Raw genomic sequence first — 27,607 nt, 5'->3', positions numbered from 1 at the left:
CTGATTGATTGATTGATTGATTGATTGATTGATTGATTGATTGATTGATTGATTGATTGATTGATGCAGCACAACAGTCAAATAGTGGAGTGGAGTAGGGGAACAGCAAACAGCCAATAAAGCAGCCCGCCCGCTCGCCTGCCCGCCACAATGGACCTACCTGTGTACACTAGATGGATGTGATGGAATGTACTGTCGTCCCTACATTTCAAGAAGAAGTAAGAATTGCAGTTGCAACAAAGCCTTGCTTGCCTACAAAGAGAGCAGCAATTTGGATTTGTTACTATGTTACCTAGAAGAATAACAAACTGTGCAAGGATGGAGGTTGTAGGAGCAAGGAGAAGTTGTCTGTAAAGTTGGTGGATGCCTATTTTCCATTTTGCAGTCCCTTGTCTCCCTCTTGTGGCCTCCTGGAGGCAACTAGCTGTGCAAAAAAAAGACAGCCTGGCGGCCGGCTGTTGCAGTGTTGCCCTCTCAGGCAACACTGAGTGACTGACTGAGCCTCACCGTCTTATATAAAGTTCAGACGGAACTTTGCACGTGTCATAGTGGAGCCCTCAGGATTCCAGAGCCAGCTTTCTGACATCATAATGGGGCCTCAGAGATAAAAGCCTGGGCCCAGGCAGTGTTGGTCAGTGCTGCTCAGCAGGCAGCACTGGACTGGACTGGATTACAGCTGATACAAGGTGTGAAGGAACAAGGGGTGGCTGTGGGCATGCACTTGCTGCCGCTGCCAGTGTTTATCTGCATGTCAGCAGGGCATTTGGGCGTTGCCAGGAAGGCGTTTTTATGTAGATTCCTCCTCTTTCAGCACTGCATTGTGGTGCAAGCAAAAGAAGCAAATCCTGTCTGGCTTCCTCTCCGGCCTTTATTCACCTCCCGTGTAGCTGTGAGTGTGTGAGCCTGCAGGGCCCCATGGAATTGCCTAGAAGTAGGCTGAATCGCTGCAAGGGCTGAACAGCAGTATCGGGCAGGCTCGGGCAACGCGCGGCCCGTTCGGGTTATCGCTTCTCGGCCTTTTGGCTAAGATCAAGTGTAGTATCTGTTCTTATCAGTTTAATATCTGATACGTCCCCTATCTGGGGACCATATATTAAATGGATTTTTAGAACAGGGAGATGGAAATAGAGCTTGCTCTGTCCACTCCACGCATTGACCTGGTATTGCAGTATTTCCAGGACCGGTGCACCCTTTCCTTATGTGTTGACTAAAAGCAGATTCCAAAAGTGTTTTTTGTCTTTGCTATTGTTTCTGTCTTTCTGAAGGGATCTCCCCTTTTAATCCCATTATTTCAACACCTGTTGGACAATGCATGAGTGATAATGAGCTCATTGATTAAATGCAATTAATGAATAGATTGCCACCTCTTGTTGTGTGTCGTCTGTGTTTCTGTGTTTCCGGCATTTCACATTGGAACACCTCATTCACCTTCCTTGTCTTCTCTCCGCCCTCCCTTTTAGGTAAGTTAAAGAGCTGCACCTGAGCCAGCCACTGATTGATTGATTGATTGATTGATTGATTGATTGATTGATTGATTGATTGATTGATTGATTGATGCAGCACAACAGTCAAATAGTGGAGTGGAGTAGGGGAACAGCAAACAGCCAATAAAGCAGCCCGCCCGCTCGCCTGCCCGCCACAATGGACCTACCTGTGTACACTAGATGGATGTGATGGAATGTACTGTCGTCCCTACATTTCAAGAAGAAGTAAGAATTGCAGTTGCAACAAAGCCTTGCTTGCCTACAAAGAGAGCAGCAATTTGGATTTGTTACTATGTTACCTAGAAGAATAACAAACTGTGCAAGGATGGAGGTTGTAGGAGCAAGGAGAAGTTGTCTGTAAAGTTGGTGGATGCCTATTTTCCATTTTGCAGTCCCTTGTCTCCCTCTTGTGGCCTCCTGGAAGCAACTAGCTGTGCAAAAAAAAGACAGCCTGGCGGCCGGCTGTTGCAGTGTTGCCCTCTCAGGCAACACTGAGTGACTGACTGAGCCTCACCGTCTTATATAAAGTTCAGACGGAACTTTGCACGTGTCATAGTGGAGCCCTCAGGATTCCAGAGCCAGCTTTCTGACATCATAATGGGGCCTCAGAGATAAAAGCCTGGGCCCAGGCAGTGTTGGTCAGTGCTGCTCAGCAGGCAGCACTGGACTGGACTGGATTACAGCTGATACAAGGTGTGAAGGAACAAGGGGTGGCTGTGGGCATGCACTTGCTGCCGCTGCCAGTGTTTATCTGCATGGCAGCAGGGCATTTGGGCGTTGCCAGGAAGGCGTTTTTATGTAGATTCCTCCTCTTTCAGCACTGCATTGTGGTGCAAGCAAAAGAAGCAAATCCTGTCTGGCTTCCTCTCCGGCCTTTATTCACCTCCCGTGTAGCTGTGAGTGTGTGAGCCTGCAGGGCCCCATGGAATTGCCTAGAAGTAGGCTGAATCGCTGCAAGGGCTGAACAGCAGTATCGGGCAGGCTCGGGCAACGCGCGGCCCGTTCGGGTTATCGCTTCTCGGCCTTTTGGCTAAGATCAAGTGTAGTATCTGTTCTTATCAGTTTAATATCTGATACGTCCCCTATCTGGGGACCATATATTAAATGGATTTTTAGAACAGGGAGATGGAAATAGAGCTTGCTCTGTCCACTCCACGCATTGACCTGGTATTGCAGTATTTCCAGGACCGGTGCACCCTTTCCTTATGTGTTGACTAAAAGCAGATTCCAAAAGTGTTTTTTGTCTTTGCTATTGTTTCTGTCTTTCTGAAGGGATCTCCCCTTTTAATCCCATTATTTCAACACCTGTTGGACAATGCATGAGTGATAATGAGCTCATTGATTAAATGCAATTAATGAATAGATTGCCACCTCTTGTTGTGTGTCGTCTGTGTTTCTGTGTTTCCGGCATTTCACATTGGAACACCTCATTCACCTTCCTTGTCTTCTCTCCGCCCTCCCTTTTAGGTAAGTTAAAGAGCTGCACCTGAGCCAGCCACTGATTGATTGATTGATTGATTGATTGATTGATTGATTGATTGATGCAGCACAACAGTCAAATAGTGGAGTGGAGTAGGGGAACAGCAAACAGCCAATAAAGCAGCCCGCCCGCTCGCCTGCCCGCCACAATGGACCTACCTGTGTACACTAGATGGATGTGATGGAATGTACTGTCGTCCCTACATTTCAAGAAGAAGTAAGAATTGCAGTTGCAACAAAGCCTTGCTTGCCTACAAAGAGAGCAGCAATTTGGATTTGTTACTATGTTACCTAGAAGAATAACAAACTGTGCAAGGATGGAGGTTGTAGGAGCAAGGAGAAGTTGTCTGTAAAGTTGGTGGATGCCTATTTTCCATTTTGCAGTCCCTTGTCTCCCTCTTGTGGCCTCCTGGAGGCAACTAGCTGTGCAAAAAAAAGACAGCCTGGCGGCCGGCTGTTGCAGTGTTGCCCTCTCAGGCAACACTGAGTGACTGACTGAGCCTCACCGTCTTATATAAAGTTCAGACGGAACTTTGCACGTGTCATAGTGGAGCCCTCAGGATTCCAGAGCCAGCTTTCTGACATCATAATGGGGCCTCAGAGATAAAAGCCTGGGCCCAGGCAGTGTTGGTCAGTGCTGCTCAGCAGGCAGCACTGGACTGGACTGGATTACAGCTGATACAAGGTGTGAAGGAACAAGGGGTGGCTGTGGGCATGCACTTGCTGCCGCTGCCAGTGTTTATCTGCATGGCAGCAGGGCATTTGGGCGTTGCCAGGAAGGCGTTTTTATGTAGATTCCTCCTCTTTCAGCACTGCATTGTGGTGCAAGCAAAAGAAGCAAATCCTGTCTGGCTTCCTCTCCGGCCTTTATTCACCTCCCGTGTAGCTGTGAGTGTGTGAGCCTGCAGGGCCCCATGGAATTGCCTAGAAGTAGGCTGAATCGCTGCAAGGGCTGAACAGCAGTATCGGGCAGGCTCGGGCAACGCGCGGCCCGTTCGGGTTATCGCTTTTCGGCCTTTTGGCTAAGATCAAGTGTAGTATCTGTTCTTATCAGTTTAATATCTGATACGTCCCCTATCTGGGGACCATATATTAAATGGATTTTTAGAACAGGGAGATGGAAATAGAGCTTGCTCTGTCCACTCCACGCATTGACCTGGTATTGCAGTATTTCCAGGACCGGTGCACCCTTTCCTTATGTGTTGACTAAAAGCAGATTCCAAAAGTGTTTTTTGTCTTTGCTATTGTTTCTGTCTTTCTGAAGGGATCTCCCCTTTTAATCCCATTATTTCAACACCTGTTGGACAATGCATGAGTGATAATGAGCTCATTGATTAAATGCAATTAATGAATAGATTGCCACCTCTTGTTGTGTGTCGTCTGTGTTTCTGTGTTTCCGGCATTTCACATTGGAACACCTCATTCACCTTCCTTGTCTTCTCTCCGCCCTCCCTTTTAGGTAAGTTAAAGAGCTGCACCTGAGCCAGCCACTGATTGATTGATTGATTGATTGATTGATTGATTGATTGATTGATTGATTGATTGATGCAGCACAACAGTCAAATAGTGGAGTGGAGTAGGGGAACAGCAAACAGCCAATAAAGCAGCCCGCCCGCTCGCCTGCCCGCCACAATGGACCTACCTGTGTACACTAGATGGATGTGATGGAATGTACTGTCGTCCCTACATTTCAAGAAGAAGTAAGAATTGCAGTTGCAACAAAGCCTTGCTTGCCTACAAAGAGAGCAGCAATTTGGATTTGTTACTATGTTACCTAGAAGAATAACAAACTGTGCAAGGATGGAGGTTGTAGGAGCAAGGAGAAGTTGTCTGTAAAGTTGGTGGATGCCTATTTTCCATTTTGCAGTCCCTTGTCTCCCTCTTGTGGCCTCCTGGAGGCAACTAGCTGTGCAAAAAAAAGACAGCCTGGCGGCCGGCTGTTGCAGTGTTGCCCTCTCAGGCAACACTGAGTGACTGACTGAGCCTCACCGTCTTATATAAAGTTCAGACGGAACTTTGCACGTGTCATAGTGGAGCCCTCAGGATTCCAGAGCCAGCTTTCTGACATCATAATGGGGCCTCAGAGATAAAAGCCTGGGCCCAGGCAGTGTTGGTCAGTGCTGCTCAGCAGGCAGCACTGGACTGGACTGGATTACAGCTGATACAAGGTGTGAAGGAACAAGGGGTGGCTGTGGGCATGCACTTGCTGCCGCTGCCAGTGTTTATCTGCATGGCAGCAGGGCATTTGGGCGTTGCCAGGAAGGCGTTTTTATGTAGATTCCTCCTCTTTCAGCACTGCATTGTGGTGCAAGCAAAAGAAGCAAATCCTGTCTGGCTTCCTCTCCGGCCTTTATTCACCTCCCGTGTAGCTGTGAGTGTGTGAGCCTGCAGGGCCCCATGGAATTGCCTAGAAGTAGGCTGAATCGCTGCAAGGGCTGAACAGCAGTATCGGGCAGGCTCGGGCAACGCGCGGCCCGTTCGGGTTATCGCTTCTCGGCCTTTTGGCTAAGATCAAGTGTAGTATCTGTTCTTATCAGTTTAATATCTGATACGTCCCCTATCTGGGGACCATATATTAAATGGATTTTTAGAACAGGGAGATGGAAATAGAGCTTGCTCTGTCCACTCCACGCATTGACCTGGTATTGCAGTATTTCCAGGACCGGTGCACCCTTTCCTTATGTGTTGACTAAAAGCAGATTCCAAAAGTGTTTTTTGTCTTTGCTATTGTTTCTGTCTTTCTGAAGGGATCTCCCCTTTTAATCCCATTATTTCAACACCTGTTGGACAATGCATGAGTGATAATGAGCTCATTGATTAAATGCAATTAATGAATAGATTGCCACCTCTTGTTGTGTGTCGTCTGTGTTTCTGTGTTTCCGGCATTTCACATTGGAACACCTCATTCACCTTCCTTGTCTTCTCTCCGCCCTCCCTTTTAGGTAAGTTAAAGAGCTGCACCTGAGCCAGCCACTGATTGATTGATTGATTGATTGATTGATTGATTGATTGATTGATTGATTGATTGATGCAGCACAACAGTCAAATAGTGGAGTGGAGTAGGGGAACAGCAAACAGCCAATAAAGCAGCCCGCCCGCTCGCCTGCCCGCCACAATGGACCTACCTGTGTACACTAGATGGATGTGATGGAATGTACTGTCGTCCCTACATTTCAAGAAGAAGTAAGAATTGCAGTTGCAACAAAGCCTTGCTTGCCTACAAAGAGAGCAGCAATTTGGATTTGTTACTATGTTACCTAGAAGAATAACAAACTGTGCAAGGATGGAGGTTGTAGGAGCAAGGAGAAGTTGTCTGTAAAGTTGGTGGATGCCTATTTTCCATTTTGCAGTCCCTTGTCTCCCTCTTGTGGCCTCCTGGAGGCAACTAGCTGTGCAAAAAAAAAGACAGCCTGGCGGCCGGCTGTTGCAGTGTTGCCCTCTCAGGCAACACTGAGTGACTGACTGAGCCTCACCGTCTTATATAAAGTTCAGACGGAACTTTGCACGTGTCATAGTGGAGCCCTCAGGATTCCAGAGCCAGCTTTCTGACATCATAATGGGGCCTCAGAGATAAAAGCCTGGGCCCAGGCAGTGTTGGTCAGTGCTGCTCAGCAGGCAGCACTGGACTGGACTGGATTACAGCTGATACAAGGTGTGAAGGAACAAGGGGTGGCTGTGGGCATGCACTTGCTGCCGCTGCCAGTGTTTATCTGCATGGCAGCAGGGCATTTGGGCGTTGCCAGGAAGGCGTTTTTATGTAGATTCCTCCTCTTTCAGCACTGCATTGTGGTGCAAGCAAAAGAAGCAAATCCTGTCTGGCTTCCTCTCCGGCCTTTATTCACCTCCCGTGTAGCTGTGAGTGTGTGAGCCTGCAGGGCCCCATGGAATTGCCTAGAAGTAGGCTGAATCGCTGCAAGGGCTGAACAGCAGTATCGGGCAGGCTCGGGCAACGCGCGGCCCGTTCGGGTTATCGCTTCTCGGCCTTTTGGCTAAGATCAAGTGTAGTATCTGTTCTTATCAGTTTAATATCTGATACGTCCCCTATCTGGGGACCATATATTAAATGGATTTTTAGAACAGGGAGATGGAAATAGAGCTTGCTCTGTCCACTCCACGCATTGACCTGGTATTGCAGTATTTCCAGGACCGGTGCACCCTTTCCTTATGTGTTGACTAAAAGCAGATTCCAAAAGTGTTTTTTGTCTTTGCTATTGTTTCTGTCTTTCTGAAGGGATCTCCCCTTTTAATCCCATTATTTCAACACCTGTTGGACAATGCATGAGTGATAATGAGCTCATTGATTAAATGCAATTAATGAATAGATTGCCACCTCTTGTTGTGTGTCGTCTGTGTTTCTGTGTTTCCGGCATTTCACATTGGAACACCTCATTCACCTTCCTTGTCTTCTCTCCGCCCTCCCTTTTAGGTAAGTTAAAGAGCTGCACCTGAGCCAGCCACTGATTGATTGATTGATTGATTGATTGATTGATTGATTGATTGATTGATTGATTGATGCAGCACAACAGTCAAATAGTGGAGTGGAGTAGGGGAACAGCAAACAGCCAATAAAGCAGCCCGCCCGCTCGCCTGCCCGCCACAATGGACCTACCTGTGTACACTAGATGGATGTGATGGAATGTACTGTCGTCCCTACATTTCAAGAAGAAGTAAGAATTGCAGTTGCAACAAAGCCTTGCTTGCCTACAAAGAGAGCAGCAATTTGGATTTGTTACTATGTTACCTAGAAGAATAACAAACTGTGCAAGGATGGAGGTTGTAGGAGCAAGGAGAAGTTGTCTGTAAAGTTGGTGGATGCCTATTTTCCATTTTGCAGTCCCTTGTCTCCCTCTTGTGGCCTCCTGGAGGCAACTAGCTGTGCAAAAAAAAGACAGCCTGGCGGCCGGCTGTTGCAGTGTTGCCCTCTCAGGCAACACTGAGTGACTGACTGAGCCTCACCGTCTTATATAAAGTTCAGACGGAACTTTGCACGTGTCATAGTGGAGCCCTCAGGATTCCAGAGCCAGCTTTCTGACATCATAATGGGGCCTCAGAGATAAAAGCCTGGGCCCAGGCAGTGTTGGTCAGTGCTGCTCAGCAGGCAGCACTGGACTGGACTGGATTACAGCTGATACAAGGTGTGAAGGAACAAGGGGTGGCTGTGGGCATGCACTTGCTGCCGCTGCCAGTGTTTATCTGCATGGCAGCAGGGCATTTGGGCGTTGCCAGGAAGGCGTTTTTATGTAGATTCCTCCTCTTTCAGCACTGCATTGTGGTGCAAGCAAAAGAAGCAAATCCTGTCTGGCTTCCTCTCCGGCCTTTATTCACCTCCCGTGTAGCTGTGAGTGTGTGAGCCTGCAGGGCCCCATGGAATTGCCTAGAAGTAGGCTGAATCGCTGCAAGGGCTGAACAGCAGTATCGGGCAGGCTCGGGCAACGCGCGGCCCGTTCGGGTTATCGCTTCTCAGCCTTTTGGCTAAGATCAAGTGTAGTATCTGTTCTTATCAGTTTAATATCTGATACGTCCCCTATCTGGGGACCATATATTAAATGGATTTTTAGAACAGGGAGATGGAAATAGAGCTTGCTCTGTCCACTCCACGCATTGACCTGGTATTGCAGTATTTCCAGGACCGGTGCACCCTTTCCTTATGTGTTGACTAAAAGCAGATTCCAAAAGTGTTTTTTGTCTTTGCTATTGTTTCTGTCTTTCTGAAGGGATCTCCCCTTTTAATCCCATTATTTCAACACCTGTTGGACAATGCATGAGTGATAATGAGCTCATTGATTAAATGCAATTAATGAATAGATTGCCACCTCTTGTTGTGTGTCGTCTGTGTTTCTGTGTTTCCGGCATTTCACATTGGAACACCTCATTCACCTTCCTTGTCTTCTCTCCGCCCTCCCTTTTAGGTAAGTTAAAGAGCTGCACCTGAGCCAGCCACTGATTGATTGATTGATTGATTGATTGATTGATTGATTGATTGATTGATTGATTGATGCAGCACAACAGTCAAATAGTGGAGTGGAGTAGGGGAACAGCAAACAGCCAATAAAGCAGCCCGCCCGCTCGCCTGCCCGCCACAATGGACCTACCTGTGTACACTAGATGGATGTGATGGAATGTACTGTCGTCCCTACATTTCAAGAAGAAGTAAGAATTGCAGTTGCAACAAAGCCTTGCTTGCCTACAAAGAGAGCAGCAATTTGGATTTGTTACTATGTTACCTAGAAGAATAACAAACTGTGCAAGGATGGAGGTTGTAGGAGCAAGGAGAAGTTGTCTGTAAAGTTGGTGGATGCCTATTTTCCATTTTGCAGTCCCTTGTCTCCCTCTTGTGGCCTCCTGGAGGCAACTAGCTGTGCAAAAAAAAGACAGCCTGGCGGCCGGCTGTTGCAGTGTTGCCCTCTCAGGCAACACTGAGTGACTGACTGAGCCTCACCGTCTTATATAAAGTTCAGACGGAACTTTGCACGTGTCATAGTGGAGCCCTCAGGATTCCAGAGCCAGCTTTCTGACATCATAATGGGGCCTAAGGGATAAAAGCCTGGGCCCAGGCAGTGTTGGTCAGTGCTGCTCAGCAGGCAGCACTGGACTGGACTGGATTACAGCTGATACAAGGTGTGAAGGAACAAGGGGTGGCTGTGGGCATGCACTTGCTGCCGCTGCCAGTGTTTATCTGCATGGCAGCAGGGCATTTGGGCGTTGCCAGGATGGCGTTTTTATGTAGATTCCTCCTCTTTCAGCACTGCATTGTGGTGCAAGCAAAAGAAGCAAATCCTGTCTGGCTTCCTCTCCGGCCTTTATTCACCTCCCGTGTAGCTGTGAGTGTGTGAGCCTGCAGGGCCCCATGGAATTGCCTAGAAGTAGGCTGAATCGCTGCAAGGGCTGAACAGCAGTATCGGGCAGGCTCGGGCAACGCGCGGCCCGTTCGGGTTATCGCTTCTCGGCCTTTTGGCTAAGATCAAGTGTAGTATCTGTTCTTATCAGTTTAATATCTGATACGTCCCCTATCTGGGGACCATATATTAAATGGATTTTTAGAACAGGGAGATGGAAATAGAGCTTGCTCTGTCCACTCCACGCATTGACCTGGTATTGCAGTATTTCCAGGACCGGTGCACCCTTTCCTTATGTGTTGACTAAAAGCAGATTCCAAAAGTGTTTTTTGTCTTTGCTATTGTTTCTGTCTTTCTGAAGGGATCTCCCCTTTTAATCCCATTATTTCAACACCTGTTGGACAATGCATGAGTGATAATGAGCTCATTGATTAAATGCAATTAATGAATAGATTGCCACCTCTTGTTGTGTGTCGTCTGTGTTTCTGTGTTTCCGGCATTTCACATTGGAACACCTCATTCACCTTCCTTGTCTTCTCTCCGCCCTCCCTTTTAGGTAAGTTAAAGAGCTGCACCTGAGCCAGCCACTGATTGATTGATTGATTGATTGATTGATTGATTGATTGATTGATGCAGCACAACAGTCAAATAGTGGAGTGGAGTAGGGGAACAGCAAACAGCCAATAAAGCAGCCCGCCCGCTCGCCTGCCCGCCACAATGGACCTACCTGTGTACACTAGATGGATGTGATGGAATGTACTGTCGTCCCTACATTTCAAGAAGAAGTAAGAATTGCAGTTGCAACAAAGCCTTGCTTGCCTACAAAGAGAGCAGCAATTTGAATTTGTTACTATGTTACCTAGAAGAATAACAAACTGTGCAAGGATGGAGGTTGTAGGAGCAAGGAGAAGTTGTCTGTAAAGTTGGTGGATGCCTATTTTCCATTTTGCAGTCCCTTGTCTCCCTCTTGTGGCCTCCTGGAGGCAACTAGCTGTGCAAAAAAAAGACAGCCTGGCGGCCGGCTGTTGCAGTGTTGCCCTCTCAGGCAACACTGAGTGACTGACTGAGCCTCACCGTCTTATATAAAGTTCAGACGGAACTTTGCACGTGTCATAGTGGAGCCCTCAGGATTCCAGAGCCAGCTTTCTGACATCATAATGGGGCCTCAGAGATAAAAGCCTGGGCCCAGGCAGTGTTGGTCAGTGCTGCTCAGCAGGCAGCACTGGACTGGACTGGATTACAGCTGATACAAGGTGTGAAGGAACAAGGGGTGGCTGTGGGCATGCACTTGCTGCCGCTGCCAGTGTTTATCTGCATGGCAGCAGGGCATTTGGGCGTTGCCAGGAAGGCGTTTTTATGTAGATTCCTCCTCTTTCAGCACTGCATTGTGGTGCAAGCAAAAGAAGCAAATCCTGTCTGGCTTCCTCTCCGGCCTTTATTCACCTCCCGTGTAGCTGTGAGTGTGTGAGCCTGCAGGGCCCCATGGAATTGCCTAGAAGTAGGCTGAATCGCTGCAAGGGCTGAACAGCAGTATCGGGCAGGCTCGGGCAACGCGCGGCCCGTTCGGGTTATCGCTTCTCGGCCTTTTGGCTAAGATCAAGTGTAGTATCTGTTCTTATCAGTTTAATATCTGATACGTCCCCTATCTGGGGACCATATATTAAATGGATTTTTAGAACAGGGAGATGGAAATAGAGCTTGCTCTGTCCACTCCACGCATTGACCTGGTATTGCAGTATTTCCAGGACCGGTGCACCCTTTCCTTATGTGTTGACTAAAAGCAGATTCCAAAAGTGTTTTTTGTCTTTGCTATTGTTTCTGTCTTTCTGAAGGGATCTCCCCTTTTAATCCCATTATTTCAACACCTGTTGGACAATGCATGAGTGATAATGAGCTCATTGATTAAATGCAATTAATGAATAGATTGCCACCTCTTGTTGTGTGTCGTCTGTGTTTCTGTGTTTCCGGCATTTCACATTGGAACACCTCATTCACCTTCCTTGTCTTCTCTCCGCCCTCCCTTTTAGGTAAGTTAAAGAGCTGCACCTGAGCCAGCCACTGATTGATTGATTGATTGATTGATTGATTGATTGATTGATTGATTGATTGATGCAGCACAACAGTCAAATAGTGGAGTGGAGTAGGGGAACAGCAAACAGCCAATAAAGCAGCCCGCCCGCTCGCCTGCCCGCCACAATGGACCTACCTGTGTACACTAGATGGATGTGATGGAATGTACTGTCGTCCCTACATTTCAAGAAGAAGTAAGAATTGCAGTTGCAACAAAGCCTTGCTTGCCTACAAAGAGAGCAGCAATTTGGATTTGTTACTATGTTACCTAGAAGAATAACAAACTGTGCAAGGATGGAGGTTGTAGGAGCAAGGAGAAGTTGTCTGTAAAGTTGGTGGATGCCTATTTTCCATTTTGCAGTCCCTTGTCTCCCTCTTGTGGCCTCCTGGAGGCAACTAGCTGTGCAAAAAAAAGACAGCCTGGCGGCCGGCTGTTGCAGTGTTGCCCTCTCAGGCAACACTGAGTGACTGACTGAGCCTCACCGTCTTATATAAAGTTCAGACGGAACTTTGCACGTGTCATAGTGGAGCCCTCAGGATTCCAGAGCCAGCTTTCTGACATCATAATGGGGCCTCAGAGATAAAAGCCTGGGCCCAGGCAGTGTTGGTCAGTGCTGCTCAGCAGGCAGCACTGGACTGGACTGGATTACAGCTGATACAAGGTGTGAAGGAACAAGGGGTGGCTGTGGGCATGCACTTGCTGCCGCTGCCAGTGTTTATCTGCATGGCAGCAGGGCATTTGGGCGTTGCCAGGAAGGCGTTTTTATGTAGATTCCTCCTCTTTCAGCACTGCATTGTGGTGCAAGCAAAAGAAGCAAATCCTGTCTGGCTTCCTCTCCGGCCTTTATTCACCTCCCGTGTAGCTGTGAGTGTGTGAGCCTGCAGGGCCCCATGGAATTGCCTAGAAGTAGGCTGAATCGCTGCAAGGGCTGAACAGCAGTATCGGGCAGGCTCGGGCAACGCGCGGCCCGTTCGGGTTATCGCTTCTCGGCCTTTTGGCTAAGATCAAGTGTAGTATCTGTTCTTATCAGTTTAATATCTGATACGTCCCCTATCTGGGGACCATATATTAAATGGATTTTTAGAACAGGGAGATGGAAATAGAGCTTGCTCTGTCCACTCCACGCATTGACCTGGTATTGCAGTATTTCCAGGACCGGTGCACCCTTTCCTTATGTGTTGACTAAAAGCAGATTCCAAAAGTGTTTTTTGTCTTTGCTATTGTTTCTGTCTTTCTGAAGGGATCTCCCCTTTTAATCCCATTATTTCAACACCTGTTGGACAATGCATGAGTGATAATGAGCTCATTGATTAAATGCAATTAATGAATAGATTGCCACCTCTTGTTGTGTGTCGTCTGTGTTTCTGTGTTTCCGGCATTTCACATTGGAACACCTCATTCACCTTCCTTGTCTTCTCTCCGCCCTCCCTTTTAGGTAAGTTAAAGAGCTGCACCTGAGCCAGCCACTGATTGATTGATTGATTGATTGATTGATTGATGCAGCACAACAGTCAAATAGTGGAGTGGAGTAGGGGAACAGCAAACAGCCAATAAAGCAGCCCGCCCGCTCGCCTGCCCGCCACAATGGACCTACCTGTGTACACTAGATGGATGTGATGGAATGTACTGTCGTCCCTACATTTCAAGAAGAAGTAAGAATTGCAGTTGCAACAAAGCCTTGCTTGCCTACAAAGAGAGCAGCAATTTGGATTTGTTACTATGTTACCTAGAAGAATAACAAACTGTGCAAGGATGGAGGTTGTAGGAGCAAGGAGAAGTTGTCTGTAAAGTTGGTGGATGCCTATTTTCCATTTTGCAGTCCCTTGTCTCCCTCTTGTGGCCTCCTGGAGGCAACTAGCTGTGCAAAAAAAAGACAGCCTGGCGGCCGGCTGTTGCAGTGTTGCCCTCTCAGGCAACACTGAGTGACTGACTGAGCCTCACCGTCTTATATAAAGTTCAGACGGAACTTTGCACGTGTCATAGTGGAGCCCTCAGGATTCCAGAGCCAGCTTTCTGACATCATAATGGGGCCTCAGAGATAAAAGCCTGGGCCCAGGCAGTGTTGGTCAGTGCTGCTCAGCAGGCAGCACTGGACTGGACTGGATTACAGCTGATACAAGGTGTGAAGGAACAAGGGGTGGCTGTGGGCATGCACTTGCTGCCGCTGCCAGTGTTTATCTGCATGGCAGCAGGGCATTTGGGCGTTGCCAGGAAGGCGTTTTTATGTAGATTCCTCCTCTTTCAGCACTGCATTGTGGTGCAAGCAAAAGAAGCAAATCCTGTCTGGCTTCCTCTCCGGCCTTTATTCACCTCCCGTGTAGCTGTGAGTGTGTGAGCCTGCAGGGCCCCATGGAATTGCCTAGAAGTAGGCTGAATCGCTGCAAGGGCTGAACAGCAGTATCGGGCAGGCTCGGGCAACGCGCGGCCCGTTCGGGTTATCGCTTCTCGGCCTTTTGGCTAAGATCAAGTGTAGTATCTGTTCTTATCAGTTTAATATCTGATACGTCCCCTATCTGGGGACCATATATTAAATGGATTTTTAGAACAGGGAGATGGAAATAGAGCTTGCTCTGTCCACTCCACGCATTGACCTGGTATTGCAGTATTTCCAGGACCGGTGCACCCTTTCCTTATGTGTTGACTAAAAGCAGATTCCAAAAGTGTTTTTTGTCTTTGCTATTGTTTCTGTCTTTCTGAAGGGATCTCCCCTTTTAATCCCATTATTTCAACACCTGTTGGACAATGCATGAGTGATAATGAGCTCATTGATTAAATGCAATTAATGAATAGATTGCCACCTCTTGTTGTGTGTCGTCTGTGTTTCTGTGTTTCCGGCATTTCACATTGGAACACCTCATTCACCTTCCTTGTCTTCTCTCCGCCCTCCCTTTTAGGTAAGTTAAAGAGCTGCACCTGAGCCAGCCACTGATTGATTGATTGATTGATTGATTGATTGATTGATTGATTGATGCAGCACAACAGTCAAATAGTGGAGTGGAGTAGGGGAACAGCAAACAGCCAATAAAGCAGCCTGCCCGCTCGCCTGCCCGCCACAATGGACCTACCTGTGTACACTAGATGGATGTGATGGAATGTACTGTCGTCCCTACATTTCAAGAAGAAGTAAGAATTGCAGTTGCAACAAAGCCTTGCTTGCCTACAAAGAGAGCAGCAATTTGGATTTGTTACTATGTTACCTAGAAGAATAACAAACTGTGCAAGGATGGAGGTTGTAGGAGCAAGGAGAAGTTGTCTGTAAAGTTGGTGGATGCCTATTTTCCATTTTGCAGTCCCTTGTCTCCCTCTTGTGGCCTCCTGGAGGCAACTAGCTGTGCAAAAAAAAGACAGCCTGGCGGCCGGCTGTTGCGGTGTTGCCCTCTCAGGCAACACTGAGTGACTGACTGAGCCTCACCGTCTTATATAAAGTTCAGACGGAACTTTGCACGTGTCATAGTGGAGCCCTCAGGATTCCAGAGCCAGCTTTCTGACATCATAATGGGGCCTCAGAGATAAAAGCCTGGGCCCAGGCAGTGTTGGTCAGTGCTGCTCAGCAGGCAGCACTGGACTGGACTGGATTACAGCTGATACAAGGTGTGAAGGAACAAGGGGTGGCTGTGGGCATGCACTTGCTGCCGCTGCCAGTGTTTATCTGCATGGCAGCAGGGCATTTGGGCGTTGCCAGGAAGGCGTTTTTATGTAGATTCCTCCTCTTTCAGCACTGCATTGTGGTGCAAGCAAAAGAAGCAAATCCTGTCTGGCTTCCTCTCCGGCCTTTATTCACCTCCCGTGTAGCTGTGAGTGTGTGAGCCTGCAGGGCCCCATGGAATTGCCTAGAAGTAGGCTGAATCGCTGCAAGGGCTGAACAGCAGTATCGGGCAGGCTCGGGCAACGCGCGGCCCGTTCGGGTTATCGCTTCTCGGCCTTTTGCCTAAGATCAAGTGTAGTATCTGTTCTTATCAGTTTAATATCTGATACGTCCCCTATCTGGGGACCATATATTAAATGGATTTTTAGAACAGGGAGATGGAAATAGAGCTTGCTCTGTCCACTCCACGCATTGACCTGGTATTGCAGTATTTCCAGGACCGGTGCACCCTTTCCTTATGTGTTGACTAAAAGCAGATTCCAAAAGTGTTTTTTGTCTTTGCTATTGTTTCTGTCTTTCTGAAGGGATCTCCCCTTTTAATCCCATTATTTCAACACCTGTTGGACAATGCATGAGTGATAATGAGCTCATTGATTAAATGCAATTAATGAATAGATTGCCACCTCTTGTTGTGTGTCGTCTGTGTTTCTGTGTTTCCGGCATTTCACATTGGAACACCTCATTCACCTTCCTTGTCTTCTCTCCGCCCTCCCTTTTAGGTAAGTTAAAGAGCTGCACCTGAGCCAGCCACTGATTGATTGATTGATTGATTGATTGATTGATTGATTGATTGATTGATTGATTGATTGATTGATTGATGCAGCACAACAGTCAAATAGTGGAGTGGAGTAGGGGAACAGCAAACAGCCAATAAAGCAGCCCGCCCGCTCGCCTGCCCGCCACAATGGACCTACCTGTGTACACTAGATGGATGTGATGGAATGTACTGTCGTCCCTACATTTCAAGAAGAAGTAAGAATTGCAGTTGCAACAAAGCCTTGCTTGCCTACAAAGAGAGCAGCAATTTGGATTTGTTACTATGTTACCTAGAAGAATAACAAACTGTGCAAGGATGGAGGTTGTAGGAGCAAGGAGAAGTTGTCTGTAAAGTTGGTGGATGCCTATTTTCCATTTTGCAGTCCCTTGTCTCCCTCTTGTGGCCTCCTGGAGGCAACTAGCTGTGCAAAAAAAAGACAGCCTGGCGGCCGGCTGTTGCAGTGTTGCCCTCTCAGGCAACACTGAGTGACTGACTGAGCCTCACCGTCTTATATAAAGTTCAGACGGAACTTTGCACGTGTCATAGTGGAGCCCTCAGGATTCCAGAGCCAGCTTTCTGACATCATAATGGGGCCTCAGAGATAAAAGCCTGGGCCCAGGCAGTGTTGGTCAGTGCTGCTCAGCAGGCAGCACTGGACTGGACTGGATTACAGCTGATACAAGGTGTGAAGGAACAAGGGGTGGCTGTGGGCATGCACTTGCTGCCGCTGCCAGTGTTTATCTGCATGGCAGCAGGGCATTTGGGCGTTGCCAGGAAGGCGTTTTTATGTAGATTCCTCCTCTTTCAGCACTGCATTGTGGTGCAAGCAAAAGAAGCAAATCCTGTCTGGCTTCCTCTCCGGCCTTTATTCACCTCCCGTGTAGCTGTGAGTGTGTGAGCCTGCAGGGCCCCATGGAATTGCCTAGAAGTAGGCTGAATCGCTGCAAGGGCTGAACAGCAGTATCGGGCAGGCTCGGGCAACGCGCGGCCCGTTCGGGTTATCGCTTCTCAGCCTTTTGGCTAAGATCAAGTGTAGTATCTGTTCTTATCAGTTTAATATCTGATACGTCCCCTATCTGGGGACCATATATTAAATGGATTTTTAGAACAGGGAGATGGAAATAGAGCTTGCTCTGTCCACTCCACGCATTGACCTGGTATTGCAGTATTTCCAGGACCGGTGCACCCTTTCCTTATGTGTTGACTAAAAGCAGATTCCAAAAGTGTTTTTTGTCTTTGCTATTGTTTCTGTCTTTCTGAAGGGATCTCCCCTTTTAATCCCATTATTTCAACACCTGTTGGACAATGCATGAGTGATAATGAGCTCATTGATTAAATGCAATTAATGAATAGATTGCCACCTCTTGTTGTGTGTCGTCTGTGTTTCTGTGTTTCCGGCATTTCACATTGGAACACCTCATTCACCTTCCTTGTCTTCTCTCCGCCCTCCCTTTTAGGTAAGTTAAAGAGCTGCACCTGAGCCAGCCACTGATTGATTGATTGATTGATTGATTGATTGATTGATGCAGCACAACAGTCAAATAGTGGAGTGGAGTAGGGGAACAGCAAACAGCCAATAAAGCAGCCCGCCCGCTCGCCTGCCCGCCACAATGGACCTACCTGTGTACACTAGATGGATGTGATGGAATGTACTGTCGTCCCTACATTTCAAGAAGAAGTAAGAATTGCAGTTGCAACAAAGCCTTGCTTGCCTACAAAGAGAGCAGCAATTTGGATTTGTTACTATGTTACCTAGAAGAATAACAAACTGTGCAAGGATGGAGGTTGTAGGAGCAAGGAGAAGTTGTCTGTAAAGTTGGTGGATGCCTATTTTCCATTTTGCAGTCCCTTGTCTCCCTCTTGTGGCCTCCTGGAGGCAACTAGCTGTGCAAAAAAAAGACAGCCTGGCGGCCGGCTGTTGCAGTGTTGCCCTCTCAGGCAACACTGAGTGACTGACTGAGCCTCACCGTCTTATATAAAGTTCAGACGGAACTTTGCACGTGTCATAGTGGAGCCCTCAGGATTCCAGAGCCAGCTTTCTGACATCATAATGGGGCCTCAGAGATAAAAGCCTGGGCCCAGGCAGTGTTGGTCAGTGCTGCTCAGCAGGCAGCACTGGACTGGACTGGATTACAGCTGATACAAGGTGTGAAGGAACAAGGGGTGGCTGTGGGCATGCACTTGCTGCCGCTGCCAGTGTTTATCTGCATGGCAGCAGGGCATTTGGGCGTTGCCAGGAAGGCGTTTTTATGTAGATTCCTCCTCTTTCAGCACTGCATTGTGGTGCAAGCAAAAGAAGCAAATCCTGTCTGGCTTCCTCTCCGGCCTTTATTCACCTCCCGTGTAGCTGTGAGTGTGTGAGCCTGCAGGGCCCCATGGAATTGCCTAGAAGTAGGCTGAATCGCTGCAAGGGCTGAACAGCAGTATCGGGCAGGCTCGGGCAACGCGCGGCCCGTTCGGGTTATCGCTTCTCGGCCTTTTGGCTAAGATCAAGTGTAGTATCTGTTCTTATCAGTTTAATATCTGATACGTCCCCTATCTGGGGACCATATATTAAATGGATTTTTAGAACAGGGAGATGGAAATAGAGCTTGCTCTGTCCACTCCACGCATTGACCTGGTATTGCAGTATTTCCAGGACCGGTGCACCCTTTCCTTATGTGTTGACTAAAAGCAGATTCCAAAAGCGTTTTTTGTCTTTGCTATTGTTTCTGTCTTTCTGAAGGGATCTCCCCTTTTAATCCCATTATTTCAACACCTGTTGGACAATGCATGAGTGATAATGAGCTCATTGATTAAATGCAATTAATGAATAGATTGCCACCTCTTGTTGTGTGTCGTCTGTGTTTCTGTGTTTCCGGCATTTCACATTGGAACACCTCATTCACCTTCCTTGTCTTCTCTCCGCCCTCCCTTTTAGGTAAGTTAAAGAGCTGCACCTGAGCCAGCCACTGATTGATTGATTGATTGATTGATTGATTGATTGATTGATTGATTGATGCAGCACAACAGTCAAATAGTGGAGTGGAGTAGGGGAACAGCAAACAGCCAATAAAGCAGCCCGCCCGCTCGCCTGCCCGCCACAATGGACCTACCTGTGTACACTAGATGGATGTGATGGAATGTACTGTCGTCCCTACATTTCAAGAAGAAGTAAGAATTGCAGTTGCAACAAAGCCTTGCTTGCCTACAAAGAGAGCAGCAATTTGGATTTGTTACTATGTTACCTAGAAGAATAACAAACTGTGCAAGGATGGAGGTTGTAGGAGCAAGGAGAAGTTGTCTGTAAAGTTGGTGGATGCCTATTTTCCATTTTGCAGTCCCTTGTCTCCCTCTTGTGGCCTCCTGGAGGCAACTAGCTGTGCAAAAAAAAGACAGCCTGGCGGCCGGCTGTTGCAGTGTTGCCCTCTCAGGCAACACTGAGTGACTGACTGAGCCTCACCGTCTTATATAAAGTTCAGACGGAACTTTGCACGTGTCATAGTGGAGCCCTCAGGATTCCAGAGCCAGCTTTCTGACATCATAATGGGGCCTCAGAGATAAAAGCCTGGGCCCAGGCAGTGTTGGTCAGTGCTGCTCAGCAGGCAGCACTGGACTGGACTGGATTACAGCTGATACAAGGTGTGAAGGAACAAGGGGTGGCTGTGGGCATGCACTTGCTGCCGCTGCCAGTGTTTATCTGCATGGCAGCAGGGCATTTGGGCGTTGCCAGGAAGGCGTTTTTATGTAGATTCCTCCTCTTTCAGCACTGCATTGTGGTGCAAGCAAAAGAAGCAAATCCTGTCTGGCTTCCTCTCCGGCCTTTATTCACCTCCCGTGTAGCTGTGAGTGTGTGAGCCTGCAGGGCCCCATGGAATTGCCTAGAAGTAGGCTGAATCGCTGCAAGGGCTGAACAGCAGTATCGGGCAGGCTCGGGCAACGCGCGGCCCGTTCGGGTTATCGCTTCTCGGCCTTTTGGCTAAGATCAAGTGTAGTATCTGTTCTTATCAGTTTAACATCTGATACGTCCCCTATCTGGGGACCATATATTAAATGGATTTTTAGAACAGGGAGATGGAAATAGAGCTTGCTCTGTCCACTCCACGCATTGACCTGGTATTGCAGTATTTCCAGGACCGGTGCACCCTTTCCTTATGTGTTGACTAAAAGCAGATTCCAAAAGTGTTTTTTGTCTTTGCTATTGTTTCTGTCTTTCTGAAGGGATCTCCCCTTTTAATCCCATTATTTCAACACCTGTTGGACAATGCATGAGTGATAATGAGCTCATTGATTAAATGCAATTAATGAATAGATTGCCACCTCTTGTTGTGTGTCGTCTGTGTTTCTGTGTTTCCGGCATTTCACATTGGAACACCTCATTCACCTTCCTTGTCTTCTCTCCGCCCTCCCTTTTAGGTAAGTTAAAGAGCTGCACCTGAGCCAGCCACTGATTGATTGATTGATTGATTGATTGATTGATTGATTGATTGATTGATTGATTGATGCAGCACAACAGTCAAATAGTGGAGTGGAGTAGGGGAACAGCAAACAGCCAATAAAGCAGCCCGCCCGCTCGCCTGCCCGCCACAATGGACCTACCTGTGTACACTAGATGGATGTGATGGAATGTACTGTCGTCCCTACATTTCAAGAAGAAGTAAGAATTGCAGTTGCAACAAAGCCTTGCTTGCCTACAAAGAGAGCAGCAATTTGGATTTGTTACTATGTTACCTAGAAGAATAACAAACTGTGCAAGGATGGAGGTTGTAGGAGCAAGGAGAAGTTGTCTGTAAAGTTGGTGGATGCCTATTTTCCATTTTGCAGTCCCTTGTCTCCCTCTTGTGGCCTCCTGGAGGCAACTAGCTGTGCAAAAAAAAGACAGCCTGGCGGCCGGCTGTTGCAGTGTTGCCCTCTCAGGCAACACTGAGTGACTGACTGAGCCTCACCGTCTTATATAAAGTTCAGACGGAACTTTGCACGTGTCATAGTGGAGCCCTCAGGATTCCAGAGCCAGCTTTCTGACATCATAATGGGGCCTCAGAGATAAAAGCCTGGGCCCAGGCAGTGTTGGTCAGTGCTGCTCAGCAGGCAGCACTGGACTGGACTGGATTACAGCTGATACAAGGTGTGAAGGAACAAGGGGTGGCTGTGGGCATGCACTTGCTGCCGCTGCCAGTGTTTATCTGCATGGCAGCAGGGCATTTGGGCGTTGCCAGGAAGGCGTTTTTATGTAGATTCCTCCTCTTTCAGCACTGCATTGTGGTGCAAGCAAAAGAAGCAAATCCTGTCTGGCTTCCTCTCCGGCCTTTATTCACCTCCCGTGTAGCTGTGAGTGTGTGAGCCTGCAGGGCCCCATGGAATTGCCTAGAAGTAGGCTGAATCGCTGCAAGGGCTGAACAGCAGTATCGGGCAGGCTCGGGCAACGCGCGGCCCGTTCGGGTTATCGCTTCTCGGCCTTTTGGCTAAGATCAAGTGTAGTATCTGTTCTTATCAGTTTAATATCTGATACGTCCCCTATCTGGGGACCATATATTAAATGGATTTTTAGAACAGGGAGATGGAAATAGAGCTTGCTCTGTCCACTCCACGCATTGACCTGGTATTGCAGTATTTCCAGGACCGGTGCACCCTTTCCTTATGTGTTGACTAAAAGCAGATTCCAAAAGTGTTTTTTGTCTTTGCTATTGTTTCTGTCTTTCTGAAGGGATCTCCCCTTTTAATCCCATTATTTCAACACCTGTTGGACAATGCATGAGTGATAATGAGCTCATTGATTAAATGCAATTAATGAATAGATTGCCACCTCTTGTTGTGTGTCGTCTGTGTTTCTGTGTTTCCGGCATTTCACATTGGAACACCTCATTCACCTTCCTTGTCTTCTCTCCGCCCTCCCTTTTAGGTAAGTTAAAGAGCTGCACCTGAGCCAGCCACTGATTGATTGATTGATTGATTGATTGATTGATTGATTGATTGATTGATTGATTGATTGATGCAGCACAACAGTCAAATAGTGGAGTGGAGTAGGGGAACAGCAAACAGCCAATAAAGCAGCCCGCCCGCTCGCCTGCCCGCCACAATGGACCTACCTGTGTACACTAGATGGATGTGATGGAATGTACTGTCGTCCCTACATTTCAAGAAGAAGTAAGAATTGCAGTTGCAACAAAGCCTTGCTTGCCTACAAAGAGAGCAGCAATTTGGATTTGTTACTATGTTACCTAGAAGAATAACAAACTGTGCAAGGATGGAGGTTGTAGGAGCAAGGAGAAGTTGTCTGTAAAGTTGGTGGATGCCTATTTTCCATTTTGCAGTCCCTTGTCTCCCTCTTGTGGCCTCCTGGAGGCAACTAGCTGTGCAAAAAAAAGACAGCCTGGCGGCCGGCTGTTGCAGTGTTGCCCTCTCAGGCAACACTGAGTGACTGACTGAGCCTCACCGTCTTATATAAAGTTCAGACGGAACTTTGCACGTGTCATAGTGGAGCCCTCAGGATTCCAGAGCCAGCTTTCTGACATCATAATGGGGCCTCAGAGATAAAAGCCTGGGCCCAGGCAGTGTTGGTCAGTGCTGCTCAGCAGGCAGCACTGGACTGGACTGGATTACAGCTGATACAAGGTGTGAAGGAACAAGGGGTGGCTGTGGGCATGCACTTGCTGCCGCTGCCAGTGTTTATCTGCATGGCAGCAGGGCATTTGGGCGTTGCCAGGAAGGCGTTTTTATGTAGATTCCTCCTCTTTCAGCACTGCATTGTGGTGCAAGCAAAAGAAGCAAATCCTGTCTGGCTTCCTCTCCGGCCTTTATTCACCTCCCGTGTAGCTGTGAGTGTGTGAGCCTGCAGGGCCCCATGGAATTGCCTAGAAGTAGGCTGAATCGCTGCAAGGGCTGAACAGCAGTATCGGGCAGGCTCGGGCAACGCGCGGCCCGTTCGGGTTATCGCTTCTCGGCCTTTTGGCTAAGATCAAGTGTAGTATCTGTTCTTATCAGTTTAATATCTGATACGTCCCCTATCTGGGGACCATATATTAAATGGATTTTTAGAACAGGGAGATGGAAATAGAGCTTGCTCTGTCCACTCCACGCATTGACCTGGTATTGCAGTATTTCCAGGACCGGTGCACCCTTTCCTTATGTGTTGACTAAAAGCAGATTCCAAAAGTGTTTTTTGTCTTTGCTATTGTTTCTGTCTTTCTGAAGGGATCTCCCCTTTTAATCCCATTATTTCAACACCTGTTGGACAATGCATGAGTGATAATGAGCTCATTGATTAAATGCAATTAATGAATAGATTGCCACCTCTTGTTGTGTGTCGTCTGTGTTTCTGTGTTTCCGGCATTTCACATTGGAACACCTCATTCACCTTCCTTGTCTTCTCTCCGCCCTCCCTTTTAGGTAAGTTAAAGAGCTGCACCTGAGCCAGCCACTGATTGATTGATTGATTGATTGATTGATTGATTGATTGATTGATTGATTGATTGATGCAGCACAACAGTCAAATAGTGGAGTGGAGTAGGGGAACAGCAAACAGCCAATAAAGCAGCCCGCCCGCTCGCCTGCCCGCCACAATGGACCTACCTGTGTACACTAGATGGATGTGATGGAATGTACTGTCGTCCCTACATTTCAAGAAGAAGTAAGAATTGCAGTTGCAACAAAGCCTTGCTTGCCTACAAAGAGAGCAGCAATTTGGATTTGTTACTATGTTACCTAGAAGAATAACAAACTGTGCAAGGATGGAGGTTGTAGGAGCAAGGAGAAGTTGTCTGTAAAGTTGGTGGATGCCTATTTTCCATTTTGCAGTCCCTTGTCTCCCTCTTGTGGCCTCCTGGAGGCAACTAGCTGTGCAAAAAAAAGACAGCCTGGCGGCCGGCTGTTGCAGTGTTGCCCTCTCAGGCAACACTGAGTGACTGACTGAGCCTCACCGTCTTATATAAAGTTCAGACGGAACTTTGCACGTGTCATAGTGGAGCCCTCAGGATTCCAGAGCCAGCTTTCTGACATCATAATGGGGCCTCAGAGATAAAAGCCTGGGCCCAGGCAGTGTTGGTCAGTGCTGCTCAGCAGGCAGCACTGGACTGGACTGGATTACAGCTGATACAAGGTGTGAAGGAACGGGTGGCTGTGGGCATGCACTTGCTGCCGCTGCCAGTGTTTATCTGCATGGCAGCAGGGCATTTGGGCGTTGCCAGGAAGGCGTTTTTATGTAGATTCCTCCTCTTTCAGCACTGCATTGTGGTGCAAGCAAAAGAAGCAAATCCTGTCTGGCTTCCTCTCCGGCCTTTATTCACCTCCCGTGTAGCTGTGAGTGTGTGAGCCTGCAGGGCCCCATGGAATTGCCTAGAAGTAGGCTGAATCGCTGCAAGGGCTGAACAGCAGTATCGGGCAGGCTCGGGCAACGCGCGGCCCGTTCGGGTTATCGCTTCTCGGCCTTTTGGCTAAGATCAAGTGTAGTATCTGTTCTTATCAGTTTAATATCTGATACGTCCCCTATCTGGGGACCATATATTAAATGGATTTTTAGAACAGGGAGATGGAAATAGAGCTTGCTCTGTCCACTCCACGCATTGACCTGGTATTGCAGTATTTCCAGGACCGGTGCACCCTTTCCTTATGTGTTGACTAAAAGCAGATTCCAAAAGTGTTTTTTTGTCTTTGCTGTTGTTTCTGTCTTTCTGAAGGGATCTCCCCTTTTAATCCCATTATTTCAACACCTGTTGGACAATGCATGAGTGATAATGAGCTCATTGATTAAATGCAATTAATGAATAGATTGCCACCTCTTGTTGTGTGTCGTCTGTGTTTCTGTGTTTCCGGCATTTCACATTGGAACACCTGATTCACCTTCCTTGTCTTCTCTCCGCCCTCCCTTTTAGGTAAGTTAAAGAGCTGCACCTGAGCCAGCCACTGATTGATTGATTGATTGATTGATTGATTGATTGATTGATTGATTGATTGATGTGCAGCACAACAGTCAAATAGTGGAGTGGAGTAGGGGAACAGCAAACAGCCAATAAAGCAGCCCGCCCGCTCGCCTGCCCGCCACAATGGACCTACCTGTGTACACTAGATGGATGTGATGGAATGTACTGTCGTCCCTACATTTCAAGAAGAAGTAAGAATTGCAGTTGCAACAAAGCCTTGCTTGCCTACAAAGAGAGCAGCAATTTGGATTTGTTACTATGTTACCTAGAAGAATAACAAACTGTGCAAGGATGGAGGTTGTAGGAGCAAGGAGAAGTTGTCTGTAAAGTTGGTGGATGCCTATTTTCCATTTTGCAGTCCCTTGTCTCCCTCTTGTGGCCTCCTGGAGGCAACTAGCTGTGCAAAAAAAAGACAGCCTGGCGGCCGGCTGTTGCAGTGTTGCCCTCTCAGGCAACACTGAGTGACTGACTGAGCCTCACCGTCTTATATAAAGTTCAGACGGAACTTTGCACGTGTCATAGTGGAGCCCTCAGGATTCCAGAGCCAGCTTTCTGACATCATAATGGGGCCTCAGAGATAAAAGCCTGGGCCCAGGCAGTGTTGGTCAGTGCTGCTCAGCAGGCAGCACTGGACTGGACTGGATTACAGCTGATACAAGGTGTGAAGGAACAAGGGGTGGCTGTGGGCATGCACTTGCTGCCGCTGCCAGTGTTTATCTGCATGGCAGCAGGGCATTTGGGCGTTGCCAGGAAGGCGTTTTTATGTAGATTCCTCCTCTTTCAGCACTGCATTGTGGTGCAAGCAAAAGAAGCAAATCCTGTCTGGCTTCCTCTCCGGCCTTTATTCACCTCCCGTGTAGCTGTGAGTGTGTGAGCCTGCAGGGCCCCATGGAATTGCCTAGAAGTAGGCTGAATCGCTGCAAGGGCTGAACAGCAGTATCGGGCAGGCTCGGGCAACGCGCGGCCCGTTCGGGTTATCGCTTCTCGGCCTTTTGGCTAAGATCAAGTGTAGTATCTGTTCTTATCAGTTTAATATCTGATACGTCCCCTATCTGGGGACCATATATTAAATGGATTTTTAGAACAGGGAGATGGAAATAGAGCTTGCTCTGTCCACTCCACGCATTGACCTGGTATTGCAGTATTTCCAGGACCGGTGCACCCTTTCCTTATGTGTTGACTAAAAGCAGATTCCAAAAGTGTTTTTTGTCTTTGCTATTGTTTCTGTCTTTCTGAAGGGATCTCCCCTTTTAATCCCATTATTTCAACACCTGTTGGACAATGCATGAGTGATAATGAGCTCATTGATTAAATGCAATTAATGAATAGATTGCCACCTCTTGTTGTGTGTCGTCTGTGTTTCTGTGTTTCCGGCATTTCACATTGGAACACCTCATTCACCTTCCTTGTCTTCTCTCCGCCCTCCCTTTTAGGTAAGTTAAAGAGCTGCACCTGAGCCAGCCACTGATTGATTGATTGATTGATTGATTGATTGATTGATTGATTGATTGATTGATTGATGCAGCACAACAGTCAAATAGTGGAGTGGAGTAGGGGAACAGCAAACAGCCAATAAAGCAGCCCGCCCGCTCGCCTGCCCGCCACAATGGACCTACCTGTGTACACTAGATGGATGTGATGGAATGTACTGTCGTCCCTACATTTCAAGAAGAAGTAAGAATTGCAGTTGCAACAAAGCCTTGCTTGCCTACAAAGAGAGCAGCAATTTGGATTTGTTACTATGTTACCTAGAAGAATAACAAACTGTGCAAGGATGGAGGTTGTAGGAGCAAGGAGAAGTTGTCTGTAAAGTTGGTGGATGCCTATTTTCCATTTTGCAGTCCCTTGTCTCCCTCTTGTGGCCTCCTGGAGGCAACTAGCTGTGCAAAAAAAAGACAGCCTGGCGGCCGGCTGTTGCAGTGTTGCCCTCTCAGGCAACACTGAGTGACTGACTGAGCCTCACCGTCTTATATAAAGTTCAGACGGAACTTTGCACGTGTCATAGTGGAGCCCTCAGGATTCCAGAGCCAGCTTTCTGACATCATAATGGGGCCTCAGAGATAAAAGCCTGGGCCCAGGCAGTGTTGGTCAGTGCTGCTCAGCAGGCAGCACTGGACTGGACTGGATTACAGCTGATACAAGGTGTGAAGGAACAAGGGGTGGCTGTGGGCATGCACTTGCTGCCGCTGCCAGTGTTTATCTGCATGGCAGCAGGGCATTTGGGCGTTGCCAGGAAGGCGTTTTTATGTAGATTCCTCCTCTTTCAGCACTGCATTGTGGTGCAAGCAAAAGAAGCAAATCCTGTCTGGCTTCCTCTCCGGCCTTTATTCACCTCCCGTGTAGCTGTGAGTGTGTGAGCCTGCAGGGCCCCATGGAATTGCCTAGAAGTAGGCTGAATCGCTGCAAGGGCTGAACAGCAGTATCGGGCAGGCTCGGGCAA

The 27,607-nt window shown here is 47.9% G+C and overlaps 18 non-coding genes across 18 annotated transcripts; all 18 read left to right on the top strand.

Moving 5' to 3' along the window:
* The first annotated feature begins 1,003 nt into the window (after nucleotides 1–1,003).
* Nucleotides 1,004–1,194, top strand: LOC142686501 (U2 spliceosomal RNA). The gene has a single exon (XR_012855838.1). It is a non-coding gene; the product is annotated as a U2 spliceosomal RNA (small nuclear RNA).
* A 1,300-nt stretch (nucleotides 1,195–2,494) lies between these two features.
* Nucleotides 2,495–2,685, top strand: LOC142686500 (U2 spliceosomal RNA). The gene has a single exon (XR_012855837.1). It is a non-coding gene; the product is annotated as a U2 spliceosomal RNA (small nuclear RNA).
* A 1,280-nt stretch (nucleotides 2,686–3,965) lies between these two features.
* On the top strand, nucleotides 3,966–4,156 carry LOC142686696 (U2 spliceosomal RNA). Its single transcript, XR_012856015.1, has one exon. It is a non-coding gene; the product is annotated as a U2 spliceosomal RNA (small nuclear RNA).
* Nucleotides 4,157–5,448: 1,292 nt separating this feature from the next.
* Nucleotides 5,449–5,639, top strand: LOC142686497 (U2 spliceosomal RNA). Its single transcript, XR_012855835.1, has one exon. It is a non-coding gene; the product is annotated as a U2 spliceosomal RNA (small nuclear RNA).
* Nucleotides 5,640–6,932: 1,293 nt separating this feature from the next.
* On the top strand, nucleotides 6,933–7,123 carry LOC142686496 (U2 spliceosomal RNA). The gene has a single exon (XR_012855834.1). It is a non-coding gene; the product is annotated as a U2 spliceosomal RNA (small nuclear RNA).
* Nucleotides 7,124–8,415: 1,292 nt separating this feature from the next.
* LOC142686680 (U2 spliceosomal RNA) lies at nucleotides 8,416–8,606 on the top strand. The gene has a single exon (XR_012856000.1). It is a non-coding gene; the product is annotated as a U2 spliceosomal RNA (small nuclear RNA).
* A 1,292-nt stretch (nucleotides 8,607–9,898) lies between these two features.
* Nucleotides 9,899–10,089, top strand: LOC142686495 (U2 spliceosomal RNA). Its single transcript, XR_012855833.1, has one exon. It is a non-coding gene; the product is annotated as a U2 spliceosomal RNA (small nuclear RNA).
* Nucleotides 10,090–11,369: 1,280 nt separating this feature from the next.
* Nucleotides 11,370–11,560, top strand: LOC142686494 (U2 spliceosomal RNA). Its single transcript, XR_012855832.1, has one exon. It is a non-coding gene; the product is annotated as a U2 spliceosomal RNA (small nuclear RNA).
* Nucleotides 11,561–12,848: 1,288 nt separating this feature from the next.
* LOC142686493 (U2 spliceosomal RNA) lies at nucleotides 12,849–13,039 on the top strand. Its single transcript, XR_012855831.1, has one exon. It is a non-coding gene; the product is annotated as a U2 spliceosomal RNA (small nuclear RNA).
* A 1,268-nt stretch (nucleotides 13,040–14,307) lies between these two features.
* On the top strand, nucleotides 14,308–14,498 carry LOC142686492 (U2 spliceosomal RNA). The gene has a single exon (XR_012855830.1). It is a non-coding gene; the product is annotated as a U2 spliceosomal RNA (small nuclear RNA).
* Nucleotides 14,499–15,778: 1,280 nt separating this feature from the next.
* On the top strand, nucleotides 15,779–15,969 carry LOC142686700 (U2 spliceosomal RNA). The gene has a single exon (XR_012856018.1). It is a non-coding gene; the product is annotated as a U2 spliceosomal RNA (small nuclear RNA).
* A 1,304-nt stretch (nucleotides 15,970–17,273) lies between these two features.
* LOC142686679 (U2 spliceosomal RNA) lies at nucleotides 17,274–17,464 on the top strand. The gene has a single exon (XR_012855999.1). It is a non-coding gene; the product is annotated as a U2 spliceosomal RNA (small nuclear RNA).
* Nucleotides 17,465–18,736: 1,272 nt separating this feature from the next.
* Nucleotides 18,737–18,927, top strand: LOC142686491 (U2 spliceosomal RNA). The gene has a single exon (XR_012855829.1). It is a non-coding gene; the product is annotated as a U2 spliceosomal RNA (small nuclear RNA).
* A 1,284-nt stretch (nucleotides 18,928–20,211) lies between these two features.
* On the top strand, nucleotides 20,212–20,402 carry LOC142686677 (U2 spliceosomal RNA). The gene has a single exon (XR_012855997.1). It is a non-coding gene; the product is annotated as a U2 spliceosomal RNA (small nuclear RNA).
* Nucleotides 20,403–21,694: 1,292 nt separating this feature from the next.
* Nucleotides 21,695–21,885, top strand: LOC142686490 (U2 spliceosomal RNA). Its single transcript, XR_012855828.1, has one exon. It is a non-coding gene; the product is annotated as a U2 spliceosomal RNA (small nuclear RNA).
* Nucleotides 21,886–23,181: 1,296 nt separating this feature from the next.
* LOC142686489 (U2 spliceosomal RNA) lies at nucleotides 23,182–23,372 on the top strand. The gene has a single exon (XR_012855827.1). It is a non-coding gene; the product is annotated as a U2 spliceosomal RNA (small nuclear RNA).
* A 1,289-nt stretch (nucleotides 23,373–24,661) lies between these two features.
* Nucleotides 24,662–24,852, top strand: LOC142686486 (U2 spliceosomal RNA). Its single transcript, XR_012855826.1, has one exon. It is a non-coding gene; the product is annotated as a U2 spliceosomal RNA (small nuclear RNA).
* Nucleotides 24,853–26,143: 1,291 nt separating this feature from the next.
* On the top strand, nucleotides 26,144–26,334 carry LOC142686484 (U2 spliceosomal RNA). Its single transcript, XR_012855824.1, has one exon. It is a non-coding gene; the product is annotated as a U2 spliceosomal RNA (small nuclear RNA).
* The last annotated feature ends 1,273 nt before the right edge of the window (nucleotides 26,335–27,607 follow it).

The sequence above is a fragment of the Rhinoderma darwinii genome (assembly GCF_050947455.1).
Source record: "Rhinoderma darwinii isolate aRhiDar2 chromosome 5 unlocalized genomic scaffold, aRhiDar2.hap1 SUPER_5_unloc_18, whole genome shotgun sequence".
In the NCBI taxonomy this organism is placed as follows: domain Eukaryota; kingdom Metazoa; phylum Chordata; class Amphibia; order Anura; family Rhinodermatidae; genus Rhinoderma; species Rhinoderma darwinii.
This window is presented reverse-complemented; position numbering and strand designations above follow the sequence as displayed.